General features: G+C 29.7%; 1 protein-coding gene across 1 annotated transcript in view; it reads right to left on the reverse strand.

The window, feature by feature from the left end:
- Nucleotides 1-23,986, reverse strand: part of LOC131850839 (diacylglycerol lipase-beta-like) — a 40,413-nt gene extending 16,427 nt beyond the window's left edge. Inside the window, exon 1 of the mRNA XM_059201209.1 lies at nucleotides 22,706-23,986. The gene's annotated coding sequence lies outside the window, so the exon portion shown is untranslated. The remainder of the gene's footprint in view (nucleotides 1-22,705) is intronic.
- Between the last annotated feature and the right edge of the window lie 687 nt (nucleotides 23,987-24,673).

Here is a 24,673-nt window from a genome sequence, read left to right on the forward strand (position 1 = left end):
ACAAACAAATTTAAACACCTACTTTAAAATAAAATCTCTAAAGCCTATTTCAAAAAAAAATATTTTGAAATAGACTTTAGAGACGCTATATATATATGCATTAATTAATAAACTGCGTTAATGCAGTTTATTATTAATTTGGTCCCTACTATTATGAAGTAAACTAAATTAAGTTTCCGCCTTAAATTTTAATGTGCCTTTTACATTATGTTAATGTCTAATTTTATTTCATTACTATATTGAACTGAATATACATATATACCCATGTGGAAATATAGACTAATATCAGCTACATTGTTTGATCATTAAAGAAATGGATGTTACAAAAGTAAAATAAAGTTGTCTTAAGTTTTATGAAAGGATAATTTGAAAACGCTGACGGTTTTTACATGTTCTGTTTTATTATTAAATAAATATTAATTAAAATTATACTCATACATTTGGAATATATTTAGTTCTATAATTATACTTATAATGAAACTCTTGGATTAGGTACTCGGTAAAATTACCACTAACGCTAATATTCCTATTCGGTAATTATAGGTGGTATCTTGTACGAATACAATCTAGAATTCAATATAATGTATAAGATTTTTAGTTATCTTTTGTCCTCATAAATATTATATCACCTAAATTTTGATGACTATTATTTTCTGACAAATTCAAATTACTGTCAGTATATCAGAACCTGTCCGTATGGTGGCGAGGTCACTGTGTATTTTAGTGCCCTCTGGCATTAATGTGGCTAATGGCTACTAAAGAAATAATATGACCAATGCAATACAAGAGATGTGAAAATCTGGAAAGAACCCCGTACCAAGCAGTGTGTTGAAAATACTTTATCATGATGATAATCATTTCTTAATCAAATTACCTACCCGCCCCGATTACGCATGGGTGTACACGTATTATAAATATAAAGCTTCCTCTTAAATCACTATATCCACTGATAAATTCAACATTATTATCCGTTGCGTAGTTTTTAAGATCTAAGCGAACAGACAGCGGAAGCGACTTTATTTTATACTATGTAAAGATAAAGATTAACAAATAGCATGTTTTCACAATACCAGAAAATAGATATAAATAAGTAACATTTACCTATACAATATATAAGTAAATTTGATTATTTGTCTGAATATTAGTCAAGGTAATAAAAAAAATGTTGTTTGAAATGCCATACACACAGCTCTCGAAAATTAACAGTAACATTGAGAATCAAGCGAGAGCGATTCAATTAATCTAATTAAACGGGAACGCAAATACTCACACAAATTAATTGGCTGAAATTCTACCCTTGGCCTACGGGAACTTTACGTGTACGTTCCAAGCAAAATATTTATTGGTTTTACGCCCACACATTTGAGGTTAAGCTGAGAGTCATAATTTAACCGCAAGCGGGTAGACGTACTGAAATAAAATATTGTAGCAGACGTTGCTAAATATTTCTGTTATACTGGTCATTTATTTTCAGGAAATTGTTACATTGTTACTACAAAACTTGAATAAGTATTTTTAATCGAATTGAAACACTGTTACTGTTATTCATTTACCGTTTTCGGTAAGAAACAATAATTCAAGCACTGTAACTGTATAATAATGCCCCAGGAGAATCCATACAACGCCATAGTATCAAACTAATAGAGGTCATGTTATCGGTACTAGATACTTTTTGTTGTAACATAACATACATAATATATATAGGAAACGCCCAGATCGATAAAGCAATTATACTCATTAATATAAAGGTTTGTACCATGCGAAGAGAGTAATCTAACCCGCGACTATCGTAAGTAAAGCAATGTGCGAAAGTGCTAAACCACCGAAGCCGCCCAATATCAACTTATTATTTATTTATATTTAAAAAATGGAATAAGTAAGACATTAGCTCCACATTAAACGACTTCAATAAAGACTATATTAGTACAGAAAAAAACAGTATTGATTTCAATAATAATCACCTTCGTCGATATTGGCAATGATATCGCGTAACATATAAACAAAATATTCAATCGAATTGAGAACCTGCTTCTTTTCAAAGTTGAAATGTAATAAAATAATTAAAACCAGGCGAACCATCACCGAATGATATATAGAGCTAGCAGAAAACTTCATAGATTCGTTGCTAGTGTAAATTTATTAAAGAAAAATGGTCCTCAGCCGAGACTTCGTTTGGCATAAATCATTGAATAGAAAAAATGTGTGTAACAAGTATAACAATTGTTTGAACAATTAAGCTAACAAATCAACATACATTTATTTTAACAGTAAAGAAGAGTATAGCTATATATAACACAATTACTCCAATTTACCTGGTTTTGTAGACATATATTATATTTGAGAAACTAGACAGTGATAATCAGGAGACAAAAGATTACAGAATAGCTAAATCTGTCGGTTTACCCTAGAAATTAATTCTGATATTTCAGCATTGACATATGTGACCCGATAGGTACTAATGATGAATAAATTCCAAATTAAGTGGTCATTAAATGCACTCAACAACTTTGTAATCGGTTTATTGGATTTGTTCTTGACTACATTCAAGAACACGGTAAAAAACCGGATTGGATTGGAATCAATATTGAGATTAGACTCGAGAGTAAATAAACCTTTTTATTAACGCGGAGGAGTACTATGTAATTTGTAACAGAATTAATTCTTAAAACTGGCTTTCTTTCTAATTCGGTATAAATATTAACTTAGCCCAACCGAGAATAGACCCCGAAGTCATTTTTATAGGAAAATCCAAGCCTCCCATTACGCCATTTATAATTAAGGTTTAATTGTAGTTATTATGAAATTATGTATCATTGTAATACAAAATAATAAACAACGTGCATGTTTGTAACACAATAACCAGCCGCTGTAGCAGTGAACGCTTCCGACATTAGTTGAAATGTTACGCAAATGGAAAAATATGTATATAATAGATAACTGTTATAATAGTAGTAATAACAATGGATCTCTGTTATTCGCAATTTAATATATTACTGTTTAACCTTTAAAGATGGTTCAATCTTAAAATGTTAACGGAATTTTATTTGTATAGATATCAGTCATGATAAAATCGTAAACAGGTTCTAAAAACATCTGAAAATACGCGCTTTAATATGTAATCCCGCAATTAAAGTAGATACAGAAAAGAACACAATACAGCTTAAAATTATAATTTATTATTACTAACATTGTCAGAGACCTAATAAATAAAAAGACATCTGTAGGTCGCTGACAGAGAATTCTTACAATGTTAATCTCGCCTGGGGAAAAGAATCTTTAGTAATGGATGCCTAATAGCCTATTTGCAATGTATCAGTCAACCTACATGTGATTTCTCTTGGAAATCATGGTAGTTTTTTTAAATTGAATTTACTATCTTACAGCATCCGTTTGTCTTGTGTAAATTCATGGTTACCTCCTGGGGGGGTAGCCACATTGTTCTAAGGTGCCTGATCCTTATCCTATAGTCTCTAGTCTACTTATAATCAACTCCATTACTATAAATTCCTTGTGAATTAGCCACTATGGGCTAATTGATTTGGCCTCATGCTCATCATATCATCCTCCACTGGTGTCCCTCTAGCGTAAACTGTCAGCTCTGACGGCAGTACTATTCCATTACTATCCATTAAAAAAAGCTAGTACACCACTGTCTACCAATTGCTTTTTGCTATAGAAGTCTAAAGTGTCAGTGACGTCATGATATGTAATGTATTCTGTGAGTGTGATGTCATTGTGTGATTATCGTTTCCGGTTATTATCAGTTCTCTTGTTAAAAGACTGTCCGAAAACACAGATTTTAAATGACCATAATTATGAGGTAATCGTCAATCTGCTAACATGATACACGTGAAAGTTCGTGAAGACAAATGTTTACTTTTGTTACATAATCACGTTAAACACCTGAACGAATGGTTCGTATACAGTTGAACAACACAAAACCAACACATTGGAGTATCAATGTATTTACGTATATTTAAAATAACCTTTGTCATAATTGATGCCGCAAGATGTTAAAATTTCTAGAAAATAGTTAGTAGGATTATTAAATTATAGAATAACTAGCGACACGTCCCGTCTTCGCATGGACGCATTACGAATCTTTTAATTTCTCTGTAGCTTGTTCTATGCTATAACACGCATATATTATTATACATATAAATCTTCCTTTTGTTCACATCTATTGCTGAACACTGTAAAAATCTGTTGCGTAATTGAAAAGATATAATTGAACAGACAGCGGCGGCGACTTTGTTTTATGCGATGTAAAGATGAAGAGTTTGTTGTGAGGTATATACTAAATGCAGACAGAGTAGGTATGTTATATATATGTTAACTTGTGGCACGAACAAACAAAATTTTGGACTTTTCTCGAACTAACTATAATTGTTTGCTATGAATTAAAAAAGGAAGGAAGGTTAAACAATATTTTTGTTTCAACTTTTATTTGCGGTATTATGAATAGGAATCATGAATATTATCACTGGTTTAGTGGATACTGGATGGATGTTCTGAAGGTGTACTGGATGGCTTTAGTGTAGTTAAGTGTTTATGACAGACCGTGTATTACCACTGCCAATCTTATATTATGAAAGTATAATAAAAAAACATAACAGTGTATAAAACATAATGAACTGAACCGAAGCTGCGGCTACTCTGTAAATTACATAAAGTGGACTCATTGTGATGGACCGTGCTCTCGTTAAGTTTACCGCCCACTTTTGTCCCGTCTGCTTTCTGCTCCTCATTATGTAACCGTTGACGGCAGTAAATTTATTTAGGCGCCTTTACCAAGATAAAGGCAAACATTATACCTCCGATTTAATTTGTGTCGGGTTTACTTTAACAAAGTTGTGGTTGAAATAAATTATTTAAATATAAATTAAAATATCACCAATAGGTATTCGATGTTTATTATACATAATATGTATACATGATTCTATTAGTCTACATTTGTATTAATTTATCGATATCAGTGTCACGTTGGACCCTAAATTGCTTGATGGGTTTTAGAATTGTCTTTAATCTATGATATATCTGTATATTATATTTATATAATCTATAAAAGAAACATGCATTAGCAGTTACAAAACTATAACGTGGTAGTGAGATTAGCCTACACAAACGCGTACACAAACAAACAAAATGAAATGTTTTCTTATATATCTATCTTCTATGAAGAAGAAAGAAATTAACAATCTATAAATTGCAGTATTCATCTATACATATAATATAAATTGTTCTATCTATAGATGAATGCTGTATGTAGTACAGTTACCTTTCCATAGTAGGTAAAAATTTATCTCAATATAATCTATAGTTTCCGGGACGAGTTACGAGAAACGTTCAAACCAGATTTTCTATGATAAAACCCTATTTCTATTAGATAGTGCCAAGAACTGTATGTATCTACTAGCTGTTAACCTCAACTTCGTAACCGTGGAATTTAACTTTTTTTTATTATATTGCTTTACGCAGATTAGCAAGAACAAACAGATAGACAGACAGACTAAAAATGTTTAATTTTTTTTTGTAATTATCATATATACATTCATGCATAGGTATACAGATAAGTTGTTAGTAGGAAACAAACAGATACTCCAATTTGAAAGAAAGAAAGAAAAATATTTTATTCAGTGCAATGTAAAAATACAATATAAACAACAAACGAAAAAAAAGAGCAAATTAAATGTACATATAATTAAACTTAATTTACCATAATTAAAAAATAAACATAAAATAAACATTTTTTACATCCAATAATGCACTGAAATGGCTCCACTCAGCTTTAATGTATGTCCTAGGTGAACATACAGCTGGTTTTCAGTGGCACCAAAAATATATATATAAAAGGGGGGGAGAGAGAGGGCACTATTTAAAATATTAATGATAATAATTAAAACAAAATTACAACTAATAAATACAAACCAATTACATATACTAGAGATAACAAAATAGAATAAAATAACATTAATAAATAATAAACATTAAATATATATACAACTACTTTGCCGTAAGATTTATAGGTTACATAGTACATAGATAATTCTTGTATAGTTTTTTAATTTTGTTTATGGGTATAAATAATACGTATTTTATTCATAAGAAATATTACAACAATATCATTTATGATACAGTTGGAGTAGATTTAGTCTTGTTTTGAACGAAATACATATTTTTTTATCTCGCATGACGGGCACACCTACATCTGTGAAAATGAATATTAAAAAATAAAAGCTATATCGTACCATGTTCCAAATTTTGCGACTTTGCTTAGGTAACCTGTTAATATAGGAATAACCGGGAGAAAATACAATTGTATACGCTGTCGTAATTAACATTTTTTTTTTTTTAACACAACATTCTACACTCACATATAAACACATTAATGTTTTTAAAAAACTGCATGAACAATGATTTTTCAAGGATATCTTAACATTTCAAATGTTTCGCTGTATATCTTAATTATACCTACAACACACGTACACGTTAAACTAGTAATGTAATAACGACATAAATAAAATTACACATAAAATGCTAATATCTATTGCATATTTCAATTTGCATACATATTAAAACGTAATGAGTTCCACGCAAAGCTCGTTGATGTACCGCAAACTTTGTTTGAACGAGCGCTTGTAACATTACTACTGGGAAAATGGATGCTGCGCATTTAAATATTTTCACATTTCTCATTTGTATTCAAAATGTCAGTATTATTAATTTTTCATAAAGACTGGTATCATTTCATACATATTATAGTCACAGACAGTCTCAAATTACCTAGGCACAAAACAGATTTCCTACATATCTAATTTACCAACGCAATCCAACATTTTCAACTCTGTCTAAATAGTAAAGTAGATAAATCCATTGATTAATGATCAATAATTTTCGTGTTGAATAACATTTTATTGCATACAAATTTCATTCTTGCATGATCTTATTTGTATATTTCAAGCTGACAGCCTTCAAACTAAAATATATCTTAGAAAGCACAATAAAATAGGAACAAAGAGGCAGACAGGTACGGACGTAAACAAGATTATACAGATTCTACCTACGTGATCTATAACAAAGAAACTTCTTATAAAAATACTTAAATATTGTGTTCATACGTATCTACTTATTGTATATAATACCATGTGTATCGCTAATAGGCTCAACACGAGAACAAACCTCTTTCGTTAAAATAAACATTAATATCAGCTCAGAAAGGAAATTTACGTGCAAAATAACAGTACAATTGTAAGCCTCCATCTTGTGCAAGACATTCAATGCAAATGTTACAAATATGTTAATTAACATTTAGATACTCTTAACAGATAAGATAATATTACATACTCTTAATAAAATCGCCGAAATTCGATGTTTCTTTTTGCAATCTTGAAGGCTAACAAAGACACATGCGGCTCATCTGATGACCAGTCATGAGATGAGCAGAGGGATTGCCAGTAGTGTTGCAGAATTATGGTTTATTTTCGAGTTAGTCCCATGTTTTAAGTTAATATTGATACTAGTTGTTGGCAGAAATAAAAATTATCTTCTTATTATGTACCGTGCCTGATGCAAAAACACTAAAATTCGAAATTCAATCAGTCGCTAATGTAAATCGAGCTGAAACAATGTTCAGTCACTAACTATAGTCAGTAGGTGTGTTTAGAGACAATAGGTTGTTTGTATATGGTAAAGTGTGTAGACGGGGGCGTGAATGAAACCCGTTTCACTGTCTATCGCCTGTCGACAGACGCAACTTCTCTAACACAATATAGGATCATAGAATAATCGTTATTAAATTTGATGTAAATTTTCTATTTCGAATTAGCTACCAGGATGTGTGGAAAAATTCCCTCTCAAGATATTAAAAAGATTGCTTGATCTTCCGCAAAAACAATTACCCACTTGGCCAAATGATCTACGAGATAACCGAGTTTGAGGACTCACGTTCTAAGAGTATTTATAATCTAATAATATTTTTTTATAGCAAAAGCCCTGTTGTTTAATAAAAAATATATATTATCTTCATGCTATGGTGGATAATGTCTATTATTATCTAGGGTTGTAATATGTTCGATATTAATTTTACTTCATCCTACATTTATAGACTTTCTTTTTTTACATTTTATATAAAATGTGATACATAATACGTATGTATATCGTAGCACCATTTCGATCTAAAATTTATATGTTATGGTACTATAAAAATATTACCTTAGTTTACTAAATCTCAATTTTAAATGCATATACGTACATAATATAACCAACAATTGTTATGATTTACCCAATAGGCGCCGGAGTCTCTATGTATAGTTTAATGTTTTTGTAGAGTATTAGAAAGTCTTAGAAAAGCATTCAGTAAAAACTTAATGGAATTGTGAAAATAGTAGAACCAATAAAACTGAGACTGAGGCTGATACATTTTTATGAGCGTAATACACAACACACAGGTCAGAGAACCCCTATTAGTAACAAATTCTTCAAGGTTTAATGCATTAACGTATTTAGAAACTGTATCATTTATCGTGTATTAACCGGAAATTCAATAAAGAAGAATACATAATATTGAACATTTATCAATTTCTATTTAATAAAAAAAAACTTAATTTAATAGACCAAAGTCGAAATATTTTTAATTACGAGACTGTTTTTATTAACCTAATGTAAATGAATATTAAGTAACTAACAACGGTGTTTATAATAATAGTGTTATTGCATTAATCATTTATGTTGTACATTCATATGATTAATAAAGATTCTTTCTATCGCTACTTTTATTAACAGTCCATATATAGAGCTAGAGGCCTGATTGTTACCTTTTGAAATCAAGTGGACTTGTTTTCATTTTACTATATTGTACATCCAATATTGTATACCTGTCCAATTAAATGAACAGTATTACAAATATCATGTCATCCTGTGACGCTTGTAATATCACCGTTAGCATGCTTATGTAGGTATGCTAATGCATGCACGTTGCCCTTACAGGGGACTAAGCTGTCATAATTACAGGACATATCTTCCATACCCTGTAATTTACCCTGTCTTATTACACTGTTCAACGGTAAGCGGCTTGGCTGATGAATTGTACCCACGACTATATATGAAGTACTACAAGAGATAGAGATATTAACACAGACAAATTTGTACAAAGTCATATAACGAAAAAACAAAAATTAAACTGTATCAAAAATATTTGTTGCGGATGGTGTTATATGCAGAAAGCATCTGCTAATATAGATGAAAAAATTAAAAGAGAGAGGTGGCAAACTATAAATCGATGGCCTCAATATTCCTATTGTACATAGATACGAGTACAATCAATTTTAATTTTATATTAATGTGGCGCGAATCGTAATGAAAAATCGATATGTCGAGTGGTTCAGAGTCGAGTGCAAGTCTGACTGTGATAAAATAGGTTTTAAACATATTGATTAGTAGATAGGTACGTAATAGAAACCATTTATCTGTTACTAGTGCGATTTTGTCTGCTCTTTTGGAAGATAAAAGGTAACATTAAATTCCTCGCGATTATACAATCAATCATCACGTCAAATTACAGTAATATCCGTTCAGCTGTATTCAAGAAAAATGTAATAAAATAGACAGACAGAAATCGCATTTATCATTATCATAGATACATGTGTATAGATTCGTAGCGTAGATATAAAAATTGTTGCACACTATTTTTTGGAATAGAATATGATATTGTGAATAGATTCAAGTGTCTCCCTTTTATAAATATAGTACTGCCCAAATATGGCCGCATCAAAATATTAAGCATCAATTTAAATGTATAAGTACTACAAGTGCAAAATTCGAATACCTCATTTAAAAAACTAATATATAGTTTTAAATATGTGATGTGATAATATGTCATATCATCTATAAATTAAACGCCAATCAAATTAAAATTTGCTTGATCAACAAAATAAATACTAGACACATACCGGTACCAGACTTTTCTTAGAAATGGCCAGTTGTTTGTGGTCCATGTACCCAAAAAATATTTTTTTTTTTCTTTTAGGTACAGGATAAAATAATCATGAAATGACTGAGCTAATTTTGATCCTCGTATATTCGTATTGTTTAATCTAACCTAGTTTGTAATACAATTCACAGTGGCAAGCTAAACAACAAGAAGTTGAGACGTTCCCATTGCATGTGTAGTGTACATGAGAAAAAAGTATTGAATCCGGACTACATAATATACAAAGCATTAGACTATATTGCTCTATCACGTAGTTGTGCAGTGAATATTTTTTTACGTTATGGAAAAAGTCAAAACATGAACTTAAGATAATCTGAAACAAACTACTTCGATAGCTAAAACAGATTTAAAAAGAGTTCTGTTTACAAACATTGTACAAAATTATAGGACTTTTAATATATAATCGAACAAAAGAAATTAGCAAACGAATGAGGTTAGAACTAAGAACAATAATGAAATAGTTCTTAGGTTAGAAATCTAACCAGATATCATAAATAAATATAGAAATTGATGCCAAACGTACTATATATGCTTAAAATTGGACTTCAAAATGTATTTTAACATACAATTTATTTTAATTTAACATGTTTTAATTTATATACAACAAATAATAAGCACTTACTAGTTTCCACAAGATATAAATCTTGTGTAAACTATCAAATTACATACATAGCCCGTTTCTATAGCGACATGTGTTTCTCACTAGTTTGGCAGCATCTCGATACTTGTCGATGTATCCAATACCTACTCATTTTACGAGAGGAAATATATTGGAATATCTATCGGTGAAGAATATGAATACAATTTATGTATGGAATTTGGATACAACTATTGTAGGTAGTGAATCCGCTTTGAAGTAGAATGAAATATTTTTAGGGATGTATAAAAGATATATTTTTTAAACGGTAATAATCTATATTTAAATATAATAAAACAGAAATATATATACATACGTCATCATCATCATCATTATCATCTGCTTCTTCCTTGTCCCGTTTATTTGGGGTCTACGTAATATGTTTTTCTCTTCATTACATATATAATCTTATATAATTTAGATTTATATTAAATTGAAAGAATTCAAAGTCAAGTCAGATTGAGAAGTTCCAGATATCTTTCGTCCATAAATTAGAAGGGCATCGCAATTGGTAGGTATATCATTTATTGTATAAAGTAACTAGTAACTAAGGTTGTTCATAGATCGTCAGATATTGCAATGCTTCAGAAATACCATGGGCATTACAATAGGTAGTAAGGTACCTTACATGGAAGTCTGTTTGAGAATGATTACAATAAATTTATTATAATTGTGTACTACAGGAACAAAATATCAAAGTAGACAAAATATAATAGTATTGTATTATGATCTACATAAAATAAAAGCTTATATCTACTCAATCCATCTATTAATGTGCATGTTCTCCGAAATGACTGACAAGAAGATCGTTTCAACAAACAGCTTTACGATCTGTGTCGGAAGTGAATCCAACAATCCCACCGGATTTATAAAAGATCAGAGTTTATTTCGTTATTTTATCTCGGTACAACAGTGTCCGTCAGTTCTATTATGGAATTTAGGATTTTGAATCCATTCAATCCACTATCTTGCAAACTATATGTACAATGTATACTTATAAGTTTAAATGTTAATTAAAAAATCTGTTTATGATTTAAATTATACAAATTTAGTGATTAATTTAAATTTTCTCATAGACAATAACTCATTTATAAAGTTAGTTATTAATAGACTATAAAACTAGGTTTTTAATTCGTACAGGTCCAGGTTGCCATATTTTATATTATAGGTAGTTTTATACTTACATCTTTCATTATATTATACATATACGATTCACATGTCTTAACAATTTCAATAAAAGAAACGGTAAAGGTTTGTTTCTGCTCTCTACCCCGTAGAAGATTTATATGGCTCAAAATCACCAAGGTGGCAAATTCCAAGTTCTGTTTTATGATGAATTTACCTAGCAGCTATTACTTTGATGATCAGCCTAAATGATTCATAAACTTATGTTTAAACAATATTTACGTTGGCAGAGCATGGAATTGATTACAACTCTTGTAATTTTATTTCTAAAGAGACCTATCGCTGAAAAAAATCATTACGGGAACGTTTTTGTAAGGTTTATAATAATATTAAAATATAACATAAGTATTTATTTTTTTCCTTATTCAATAGCGGATATATGTTACTTATACATAGAAATTAAAGAAATTTAATGAAATTGCCAATAAAGACGTTATAAAGCAAAATATTGTGCAAATGGGTGATATTATGACTATTTTTTAGTCTAAATTATCTAATATGAGAAATAGATGTGTCTTGTATATTAATTAACATGCTCTAGGTGTGAGAAGTTTTTTCATATTTTAATATTATTAGAGCTTTTTTTAAAATATCTAAAATAATCATGTATTATCTGCGGGTTTGGTGATGTTCCCGGAAGGGATGAGGTGTTCACGGAATGATGCGTGTGTTCCTTAAATGACGATATAGATACAATTTAGGGTTATAAAATCATAAGCAATGTTTTTGGAACATCGTACTTATTTATTTATTTTTGCATAGGGTTCCTAATTACCAAAAACCGCAACTTAAAACACTTTACAGTCTTTTAATAACCTGTACACAGCTGATTAGAAAGGTTTAATAATCATATTAAACTTTTATTACAATGGCAATAATCTTTTATTCCAATGTAAATAAATCAATCCATCTATGTAAACATTATACTTATTATTTTTTAGTCATTATATACACGAATTTTGATATCGGTCTTCAGAATCAATGTACTGGTTCTTTCTTTGGCATAAAAGTCTTAGCCATACGAATCAGTTTATATTTCTTTGCTATCGCTAACACATTTTTGGAAGACTTCCCTCTCTTTGGAATTTTTCATTCATATAATTTTTATTCATAAAATACAGGCCTTTTCTTTTAATTGCGCTGTCAGTACTTCGTTGAATAAAAGATTTTTGCGCACTTTAGGTGGTTCTATGACATTTTAAATCAATGCGTCAACTTTGCTGTTAGGAGTCGTTGTTGGTACCTGAACTATTTCCTGTTCTTTTTTTTTCTTTTCTTTAAATAATATTTTATGTTAGGAATTATTTTCTCTTGTTGTTTTATTTTATGCTACAATATATATTATGCTTTGGTTCTATCCTTCCGGACAATTTTTCTTTCCGTTGTTTTTCTCCTTAAAACCGTTCTGCATTTAATTCATCATTCGAATCTGGCAAAGTATTGTTTACTATACCTGATATTGCCTTCCTTTCTTCCCTGTATTTTTCTAATGCCCCTTTTCCAATTTTTTATTTTGCTTTACTCTCTCATTGATTTCATCAATGTTTTTAACTTTCTCTACAGCTTTTTTTCTAAAAATAGGCTCTATCCTTAGCCCTTTTTATTTCTCTCTCTTTCACCATCATCTTATCTAAAAATATTTTTTCCTGGCATTGGATTCTCCCATTGTCGCAAGTAAGCCGAACTATTCTTATTAACTTGCTATTTCGGACGTTTCTTTATTTTTTTCAGCCATATGAGACTCCATGTTGCTAAATAACATTAAACATATATTAAACAATATGTTAGCACAACATACACTGAATTGATTAACCGTTAGTAATAATAACAGGGTGCGTTTATTTAAAAAGTCATTTCGGGAACGTCATCATCATTTCGAGAACCCTCCGTCAACTTCGGAAACGGTCCCGAAATGACCGTTCCCGAAATGACTTTTTTAAATAACCATGCCATTTTTAGATCGCAGTAATCTTTGACATCATGTTTGGTTTTATTATTGTAAAATATTTGAGATTACTATTTGCTATAAAGTACTATAAAACTTATATTTCAATTTCCCAAGTTTAGAAACGCATTCCCGGTATGATGACGTATTGATGTACGCTCTATAAATATTGAATTGAAAGATACGTACCTCTTATTTTCAATTGTTTTGGCAAAAACGAAAGACGACAACCGTTTGTTTACATCGTTCACATCACTGTACCATAGAAAACTAAGGGTTGCGATAAAAAACAAAATTTTTATTGAGAATCAAAATTGTGTTCACTGAAATGATGCTTACACTGTGGGACACAATATATTGACTTGATTTTCTTTAATTTCGTTTCTTTCTTTAGTAATAACAATAATTAATTGATTTATGATAAAATTGTAGGCCATTGAGTAAGAAAAACATTTAAAACTTATTTTATTTTATTAATATTTTCAACGTTAGTTTTTGAAGATTGGTACTTGGGACGCGTTCCCGAAATGATTTTTGAAGTTATTTCTTTAAATATTAATAAATGTGCTTTACTTTTTCAGTAAAAAATATTAGGTACAGTTAATATGAACGTAGTTAAGTAATATTCACAATATCAATTTGTTTAAAAACACCAAATTTAGACTTTTATTTGCTGATAAAGCTAATTCTCCACCTTGGTGATTTTGAGCCATATAGTAAACAAAATTGCGCATCGTCGCCCACGCTCTCAGATCAGAGCGATAGCACTGTCAATAAATCTTATATTTACTCACTGCGAATCAAATTAATACTTCTTATTTTATGTAGGAAGGCGTAGGAAGTATACTCCATTTAAAATCTATATTGGGTAGGGTAGGTATAGATAGACTTTCGATGACAACAACGTAAACATTCTTACAGTGTTAGAACATTCAGTATATGTTCAAAATATATTTACTTAAACAAATTTTGTGATATTGTTTAGTTAAGTAAAAAATATGATTGGTCATTAAATTCCATAAGTGTTGGGGCGAAGAAGGATCACAACTACTACGTTTTGTATTACCCTTGTATAACCTTACAAAGGTTCAAGAAAACCTTCTAAAAAATTAGGAATAGCGTAGAAAGTGGTAAAATTTTTAATTTTTTAAAGAAATCTTTAGGTATTATAGTAAATAAAATTTCGTAAGTTTTTATAATGTACCGTTTTATAAAATTCGCTATTATAAATTCTATGAATTCAAAAAGACCTTGTACAACGGTCAGCAATGTTTGTTGCATAAGTTTGTATATTACTTCTCAATGTGGTAATATTCATACTTGACCGCATTTTTATCGGATATTATCGAATATCGAATGAGGAATCCGTGTCCGAGTATAAATTTAGAATGCACTGAACACGACTAATTAGTTTACACTTAGAAATATTTCCGATGGGTTATGCAATTGTTAATTATAATTCACAAAATATTAAGTATAATTAATCAATTTAAATAATTAATTTCTCAGACTTGCGAATACGGTGTATTAAAATGAATTATTGTTATGTAATCGTATTTTCTACATTATAAACTGCATACAACAACTAATAGTAATATCTATTTTCATATTTTACTATACATTGATAGTGTTATGAACATTAGGGTTGAATGTAATAACTTTAACTACTACTACCTGTAATTATGAGACAGAAATATGCTAATTAAGATGTATATCTGTGATTTGCACTGAATGTTTTTGTAATCACTGTAGTCTCTGTCCAGCGAGTATAATTATTCCTTCTATACAAATTAATCATTTATATTAATAACTTGAAATAAGTATAACTAAAAGCTATCGTATTTATACCAAACTGACTAAAGATAGACTGTGAAAATTTCGTGTTTCATCTGTGTTGGTACAGTCAGTAACACCTACTCGTATTTCAGTCATCAAGCAACTCGCTTTGTAAGCTGCTTCGGTTCTAGGGTGCAATTAGGCAGTAAAATTAAAGGATGCGAGGCGTGACATCTTTGTCATCTGAAACGGTACCGCATGAGTCTTATCACTTGATAAAGTTGAATCCAAGCGATGGTTACCGCTGAACATCAGCCGAATAGGCCATCACTATGTTTTCCATTCCAACTACATAATAAATATAGCTTTATAAATTATATGATATTATTATTAGAACAAATGCAGACGAGGAAGTTTTGTTCGTGAAGGCTGAACGGCCTGATATATTTCCTATGCTGTTTTTTTTCAGCGAATGGAAAGCTAGATATAATTGTGTAATGATAGATATACATAACAACGCTAGGTGAAATCATAGTTCATACATCGGTCATGCGTACGCGACGTCTTGAATGAATTTGTTCCAATTCCATTGATACCTACAAGTCTTTATATTCATTCAAGATGTCGTGTAGGTTTTAGGAGCGCTCTACCAAGGTTACTATTCATTCTTATTAGTTTTACCTTGAAATCGTTGTTTTTACGTATTTCAAGTAAAATAAGTATATATATATATATATATGTATATATATCTATATATATGCAATATTTAATTAACATAGATTGTACTTGATGGAGAGTTTATATTTCAAAATCTAAGCTTATGTACGAAATGTATTTTTTGTTAATAAATAAATGTATTTACATATTACGTTATAGACTACATGAACAAAGTATATCTATTAAGATAGCAAACTAATTAGAGTTCCGTTTTTAATTAATATAAAAACTTTCCTTGTTTACGTAATATCGCGCCATAATGTGAACTTCAAATTTCGAGGTTTGACTAAATGAGATTACAGTATAAACTGACTGCGAGGCAAGAACACTCTGGAACAAACTTTATTAGAAGTTTTGCGGCGTAATCGATCCTGCTAGCTGATTTAGGGCTACCAGATAAGCAGGATTTTTCCTACTGTGAATAAAGATATTTATCAAGATGCGTTGTAACTTTCAGAACCAACTTTAGATAAATAAGAAGTAAGTAATACCTAAATAGAAAATTGCTTGGACGGAGGAGTATGAAATTTCGCACACTTACGTTTATATATATATACAGAGAAGCAGTGCCGATTATTAATATTTTTTAAATTAATCTAAAAAATATATTAAATCAATTAAAAAAATATTACAGACACTATTTGATACACACACATATATACTCTATTGTTTATTGTTAGTATATAGACAAATAGAGATTAGATTAATATCGTTTGTCTTTAATACTATTTCTCTATAGTATGTCTATAGTATGGTCGAATTTCAAGCACTGGGCGAACACTACTTTTATTTAATGTTAATAAATAATTTGGCTTTTATTTAATAATAGATCATTATTTATACGAGTATATATTTCTTTTATAACTAAATTAACTAAAATATAGTTATGAAGTAGTAAAGAAAATATAATTCTTTGATTTAAATAGCAAAAGAACTACCTAGTGAAATTACAGATGCAAACTGTATAGAATACATATAGTTTTGGACAGTATAGTTTGGTTCAAGATAACAAGGCATAAGGAATGATTGGGCACCAAACAATAATCTACAATATATACAGACTAATTATTAATTTTAAATAATGAGTGAGAGGACGATAAATTAAATCCTAAATAAACAAGCTTAGTGTAAATCCTACAGAAAATTGTTGTCGTTAATTTATTGTACCCGGGGCGAAACAGGATCGGGTTTGAATTATTAATCACATTTTACTATACAGCATTTTTTTTATGATAAACCGGACTTTAAGTGTTCATTTTGTTTTAGATATTTGAAAAACTAGCCATACCGACGTATTGATAAAAGTAGATTAGGGAAATATATTATTGTAACAACATAATTATTTTACTTACTAACCATAGAATCTACTATTCAAGGAATAAATACATTTTGGTTTGAAATATCCAATAATCCAAAATAGTATGAAGCTATTGAGAGAGAAAACATTGTCTTAATAAAAATAATCATTGCCATCCGTTAATAGTAATATTTCTATTATAAGCGTAAGATAAAAGTAACTATAGTTTTGTTTATTTTATGTAATTGAATAAGGCGACAGCCTATATTATAATACCTTTTAATTTTATTATAACAAGAAATTATAACTCTTTATTATTTGAGATAAATAAAGATAATTATTATTATTGCTATCTAATGATAAGTGGTAAACGTAGCCCATATAGGTAGACATAAACAGCACCACAAATATCATCAAGTCATCATGAGTCGTTCACGAATGCCTCATACGTGAACATTTAGGAGATATAAGGTGACATCTTTTCTCTAATTTCTCTATAATATCTCACAATTCATCCGTAATACAGTTTACAAACAAATCAAGCTTTATTTGTTGTAAACTGTATTACGGTTGAATGGTTATATATTATAGAGAAATATTTATTTCTTGGTAGCTACCAAGAACTAAATATATATAGATATATACAAGTCAATTGAATTGTTCTTACTTAGAAACAAATCAATAAAAATTATAACGATATCATATCCTCAATCGGCCATTTAATACGCCTATTAACATCTTATAGTAAAGCTAACTACATAATAACTAGACAATGTATTTTACAGTAATATCAGTTAATTCTTTGTCATGCTCATAATTATAGTATAGTATTGTAATTAAATAATTAAATGCAAACCATTTCTGTATTGTTAAGACGGCTTCCCATAATTATCATCTCTGATAAACATATTATAAAACTAGTTAAAAAAATACCAGTTTCTGGCAAAATGTTGGTTATATAAATCCCAGTAAATCAAATCCAAATTTGTGTAGGTTTGGTGAATTTATTATGTACGGAGTTTTATCAGTATAAGATCTTTAAATTCATCAACCTAATTTTTCATTCTCTTATCGCGTTGTACATTGGAATTACTTTTATGGAGATTTGATTTCCGAATTCCGCGATTATATTAAGTAGCTTCATTTTAAAGAATAATTACAATAAATCTATAATTTTTTCTACTAATTGTAGCTACGAAAACATGAAGATAAGGTAAGTTTTACAAATAAGTTTGTTCTACTCTACGTGTTCAAAATACTAATATATAGAGCACGTAATTCCTCATTCCATTCAGGTACATACACATTAGATACCAGAATGTTAAAAGTCTACTCAAGTATCTAGTTTTAATGCTCACGTCGTTATTTTGTATGTTAATATTCAAATAATGTACGTAACAATGATCTGAGTAGTGTGCGTGTACGCATGACACGAATTTTAATATAACATAACATAAAATATACACATGGAATTTAGCTATTTCAATAATTTAAGGTTAAAAATAAGAAATATTACTTAAGCATTACAAAACCACACAAGCAAACTGATAAAATAGATAGGTATGTTCTTGGTTACCTTTCATCATACCATTTAATATTTCTTCTATTCCTAAGGAATCATTTGTTATAACTACCGTGTAATTTTAAGATATTCTATACTCTTGATACTGAAATGTGAAAATTCCTCTGACTGGCGGCAAATTATGATTTTATTTGCCAATGATACGGTTTTAAATTAATAATACCACAGATAATATAAATTAATACTATTATTACTAATAAGAAAGTTTTTTGATTAACAGTTTTTTACACGGTAAATTTTGATAAATCAAAATTTGGTTATCATTGGTTAATTCTTGAAACACATTTAAACAATAAAACTTATTTTTTATTCATTAATAATGTATAAAAATATCCATAACCGGATTTAAACTGCGATGAATAAAATATACTCATATTTACTTAGGCTTCATTCATATTTTTAAACATTTCAGCAACAATAGGAGGGATTTCAGTATTATATTTATTCTTTGTAAGAGGACATAATAAACATCTCCCTCCCTGCTCATTGTTTGCGCGCAGAAAAGGAACACCTGGCATAGAAAGCAAGCCATGAAGGTCAAATGTTTCCTAGAGAATTAAAGAATAATCTCTCTAATAATTTATGTCAAACATGAATTTGCGTTGGCGGGACGTTAAAAATATATCTACTTAATCATCATGTTATAAAATATACGTTCCGCCTTGCGGTACCAATGAAGCGTAATAAGTTGATTCTTACGCTCAACGATCTCTGATATTTTTGAACGTCGCGTCGTGGAGATTGCAAAAAAGTCCCATAGCTACAGTTGCTTCACGTAGCAAATTAGTCTCTTATTGCTCTGATTTAAAAGTTTATACTCTTAAAAGAAATTTCTTAAAAATTTACTCTGATTTTTAGGAACAAGATAGACATATCAAAGAATGACGTATAAAAATAAGGTAAAGTTACTTCTAATAAATTTCTGTTTTAAGATGAGACAGGAAATAAGTGAAATTAGTTTGAATTTTTACAACATTCTACACTCATTAATCAAATTTTTTATCTGATCTCATCTTATATGCATTTAGATACAATAAAGAGAGACAGCTGGCAGAAACACAACATTAAATCTATCCTATATTGTTGGAGCACAAAATATAAAAACCTTCATAGGTCCAACACAGGGTCTGGTTTTGTTTATATAATCTTTATTAATTTTAATATACCTACTTAAGTTATGTAAGTCTGTTCTATCATTTATTTTCCCGTAGGATAATATCGGATGGATGGCACTGTCTTAATATTATTATTAATATATATTTAATAATGCAACAATACTAAAATAATATTGGCCCATATTGTGCATACTTAAAGATAAATACAATAATAAATTAAAAATGTTTATTCTCTGTATGATTACGGTGATAGTAATAAACATGGATTACCATTATCTCAACCCATGGGTAGGTATAATTTTGAGTCTATTTTCTTTCGATAACACTTTAAATATGACTATAAATTTTTCCATAATACAATATTGTAATCTCCAGTAGGTATTACAATATTTAGGACCTTATTTAATATTCAAATTCAGAAATCATTTAATCATGTAGGACACTTTAGCCGCTTATGAACGTAAAAATTTTTATATTATAATTTTATTCCTACCGTCTAATTCAATATATAATCTATATATTGAATTATTGATTATATTGAATTAGATGGTAGAAATAAAATTACGCACTCACCACAAATTCAGTGTTAGTTTATCCGCAAAGTCTTGCCTTTATCCCATTATTTGGGTTGTACATCTTCTATTGCTCCTTATCACCCGTCATATCTGCTAGAGTACGGTTTTTATGCGTATCATCTTTCACACAGTACACCAATCTTTCTTCAGTCATCCTCCCCTTTAATATATCTGTATTAGTTACAAAAACAACTATTTTACAGATCATATAATTGACTGAAAATGGTGGAGGCACCACTTATGTTTAGTCGACAATAAGTCTGTAAGTAAACAAATTTTACGAGAAGATAAATCTGTCTACCCGCCCTCTTAGTCTTAATTTAAAATAATTTAAGTGTAATGTACTAGAGAGTACTTGGTAGAGATTAAATTTCGACTATAAGGTTAAATATCATCCGCTAATGGCTTTAGTTTCGAATAAAAAAAATTCGTAATAGTTAATTAAACATAACTTTTTTGCTATTCCAGTAACATATATATATTCACACTCTAAAATATTAATTGTACAAAAGATTATAACTATTCCATTTCTTATCCTAAAAATAATAGATTAAATTATATCTATGAGGACCTATGTAGAAATGATGACATTCGTAATTTAGAAGCATTTAACGCTACTTAAGTTAGGAAAATAAAATATTAACATAAAATTTTAAATGAGGATGAAAAATGCAACTCGACAGCTGTCCCAATCCTAAGCGAGGAAACTTGGTATATTTATGTACATAGGTACTTCAAATTGTATTGCCATCCCACGCCGCAATACGAAAAGTGGAAAACAAGTCAACTATGATTAAGAAAGTTTTTCGATCAATGTCTTTATACATTTTTTGCACTCAAGAATTGTGATTAAATTTCTCAATATTTTTAGCTCTTACTGGTTAATATTAATTAACAGTATTTTTTTTTATTCTATTACGAAATCTAGATTACAGATTAACCATACGCAGAAGTAATAAGTATTTCGTGATTGTCCCTAATTATTTTATAGTTACAAATATTGGTAATTTTTTTAAGTAGTTCAATAATAAATGTATGTACGACGACTTACTGCAAAATCATCAGTCTAAAGATTAGACTTCAAAATGCAAGCTGCAGTCAGTGTTTATTAGTCTTCAGATTTCTCAGGTATAGAACAAAATATTGTAATAAATTATCTTAATAGTCTTAGTAGTAGAATTTATAAGAAAATTAATAAAAATAATTATCCATTCAGTTGTCAGTAATGCACGTCTTCCGTTACCATAATAGGATATATAGTACAATATAACAAATCTATAATTACATATAAATAAACAATACGTATGTATCTTTTTTGTATATCAACACACGATACATAGGTAGGTATTTAAAATTATATTATATTATTTTAATTAATTCGTACTCCTACTTTGCTATAGCTGATAATATGGATTGAATTATCATGAAGCGTGCTATTTTACATTGGAGCCATAGATAGCTACGTAATTGATAGTGTTTTTATTATACTTTTTAAATTGTTTTTACTTGTAAAAAACAGATCTTTAAACGAATATGATTCATAATTAACCATCCCACTGTTCCATCCATCCCGGATCTGGTATACCGACATATTATCCGACGTCTATATAGGTATTTATTCAATACTTAAATATTATATGATATGCATCGATATTAATAAACTATAGGACCATACGGTTCAACTGTTATGACGCAGTTTTGAACTTACCGTTTACAAACCCGTCTGGTCACTGGTATTTGTAAACGGTAAGTTTTGATTTAATATGATCTTGCATGTAAGTATCTATAGGTACCTACTTCATCTAAAAAAATATATTGCAATAAAGTTAGATTATATTTATGTAGAATAATTTATGAATACATAAACAGAATAATAACTTAGCCTTACCTATTCGCTTAAAGTAATGGGATCATGAACAATCAACGTAGCAAAACACCTTGACTTGGATACTTTGCTAGCAGCGTTCATTGAGAATAACCTCAACTACAGGCTCAGGTGCACTCATAGTTCCAGTACAGTAACTTCTTATGCTGCAATACTAATAATTACTACATTAGCTCTGCACAGTTCGTAACAGCCAGCACTTGGAACACTTTAATAATAACAAGTTCCTTTCACTAAACCCCAAAATTCAATGTACACCATACAGAATTGTTCATTCGAATCCACCTTGGAGTCTATGTATAATTCACGGCAACCGGTCGTATAGATTTATTGTCAATAACATATTTATTTTTGATCTTTATAAGCAGCATTTTCATTGAACAAGATGCGTGTTTCTTTCAATTGACTGTGATTTGTTTACAACAAAAGCGGCTGAGTCGCGCGATATGGAGAGGATACACTTTATAACTTCTCTCCGCACCGAGGTACCGGCGGCAACTGCCGTAAGGAAAGTGTGTGTTGCGACAGGGCGACTAGTCAGTCCAATTCAGACGGCTGCTGTACACTGTTCGTACAGAAGTTGATTTTCAACGAAACCCACCGAACATACACGAGGCTAGGCTTACCACCAAGTCATATGCTACCCCTATCTCCTCGCTCATGACGATCATATATCAAGTTAGAGAGAGAAAATTATACATAGTACATAGGAACAGAAACTAGAAACACTAAACTGCGTAGGTACCAGATAACCTTTCCAATATAAAGTCATGCATTTTAGAAGTGAAGTGCGGTCCTTTACTATTAGGTACATTTTAGTCATTGTTACAATACGGTATAAGAACCATTTTGACCCATTTATATACTAAAAATAAATTTGATAATCCAATATTTTACAGGGAACTTCTATGAACTATCTCTGTTTCTAACAAGTATAACACTCAATTCTGATTTGTGCACATTCTTTAGAGTAGAGTTTATTATCAGTATTTTCCATTATTGGTCATGCCCTGTAATAACATTAATAATTAAATGATTTGTGTTTCTCCTCGAGGTAGATAATTATTTACATGATGCCTATCAATATTCCGTAATATATATATGCAATGTTTAACAAAGAATATTATCACAATCAATAAGTTGCAAATTCTATATTTCAGTAATGCATATTGACTGTATTTATGGTTCTTATACTAATCTGTAGAAATCGAAATATTATTCTTAGAGGTATAAATACTAAAATCCCTAAAATAAAAATACAGAAAATTAAAGTATTTCTCTAACCGAAATTAAGATATTTTTATATATAATAATAAACATACGTAACGTTCCATAAATCTATTAATAATTATAAATGTTTGTTATTTCTAGACCCCCTAATGTAAGTATTAACCAATTTTCATGAAACTTAGTATAAATATAGCTTGAATTCTACCTGAAGAATATAAGCTGCTAAGAATACGGGATATTTTTTAGGCCAATAGAATATGCAAATAATAAATAAATATTATTTTGAAATATGTGTAGTAATTGTATTTAACATGTTTACTGAGAAACAATGAATATAATATTATGAAGGTAATATGTTTTAAGGTGGTATTTAGTTAATATTATTTAAATACCACTCGGACAAGGCCGCAGGCGAGAGCTAGTTGTAAAATATATGCTAACATTTTAGTTGACGTAAATTGTGCTGAATGTGTTCAAAGTCAGGAGGTCAACAGTTTTTTTTTCCTCATATACCTATTATCTGAACATAACTAATGCCTTCAGTTCCCTATTTTTAATATGTGATAAACAACCTGACAGTCCTAGGTGGAAAGAGGCGATTACGTGTCATGTTAAAAAAAATGTAATTTCTAGAAACATATTTTACTTTAGCTTTGGCTCGGATAGTAAAGCGGTATGGTATACCACCATACCGCTTTACTATCCGATGGTCGCGGGGTCGATTCCTCGCACGGTACAATC

The sequence above is a fragment of the Achroia grisella genome, unplaced genomic scaffold (genome assembly GCF_030625045.1).
Source record: "Achroia grisella isolate CSIRO2021 unplaced genomic scaffold, CSIRO_AGI_Agris_v1 utg779, whole genome shotgun sequence".
Lineage (NCBI taxonomy): Eukaryota > Metazoa > Arthropoda > Insecta > Lepidoptera > Pyralidae > Achroia > Achroia grisella.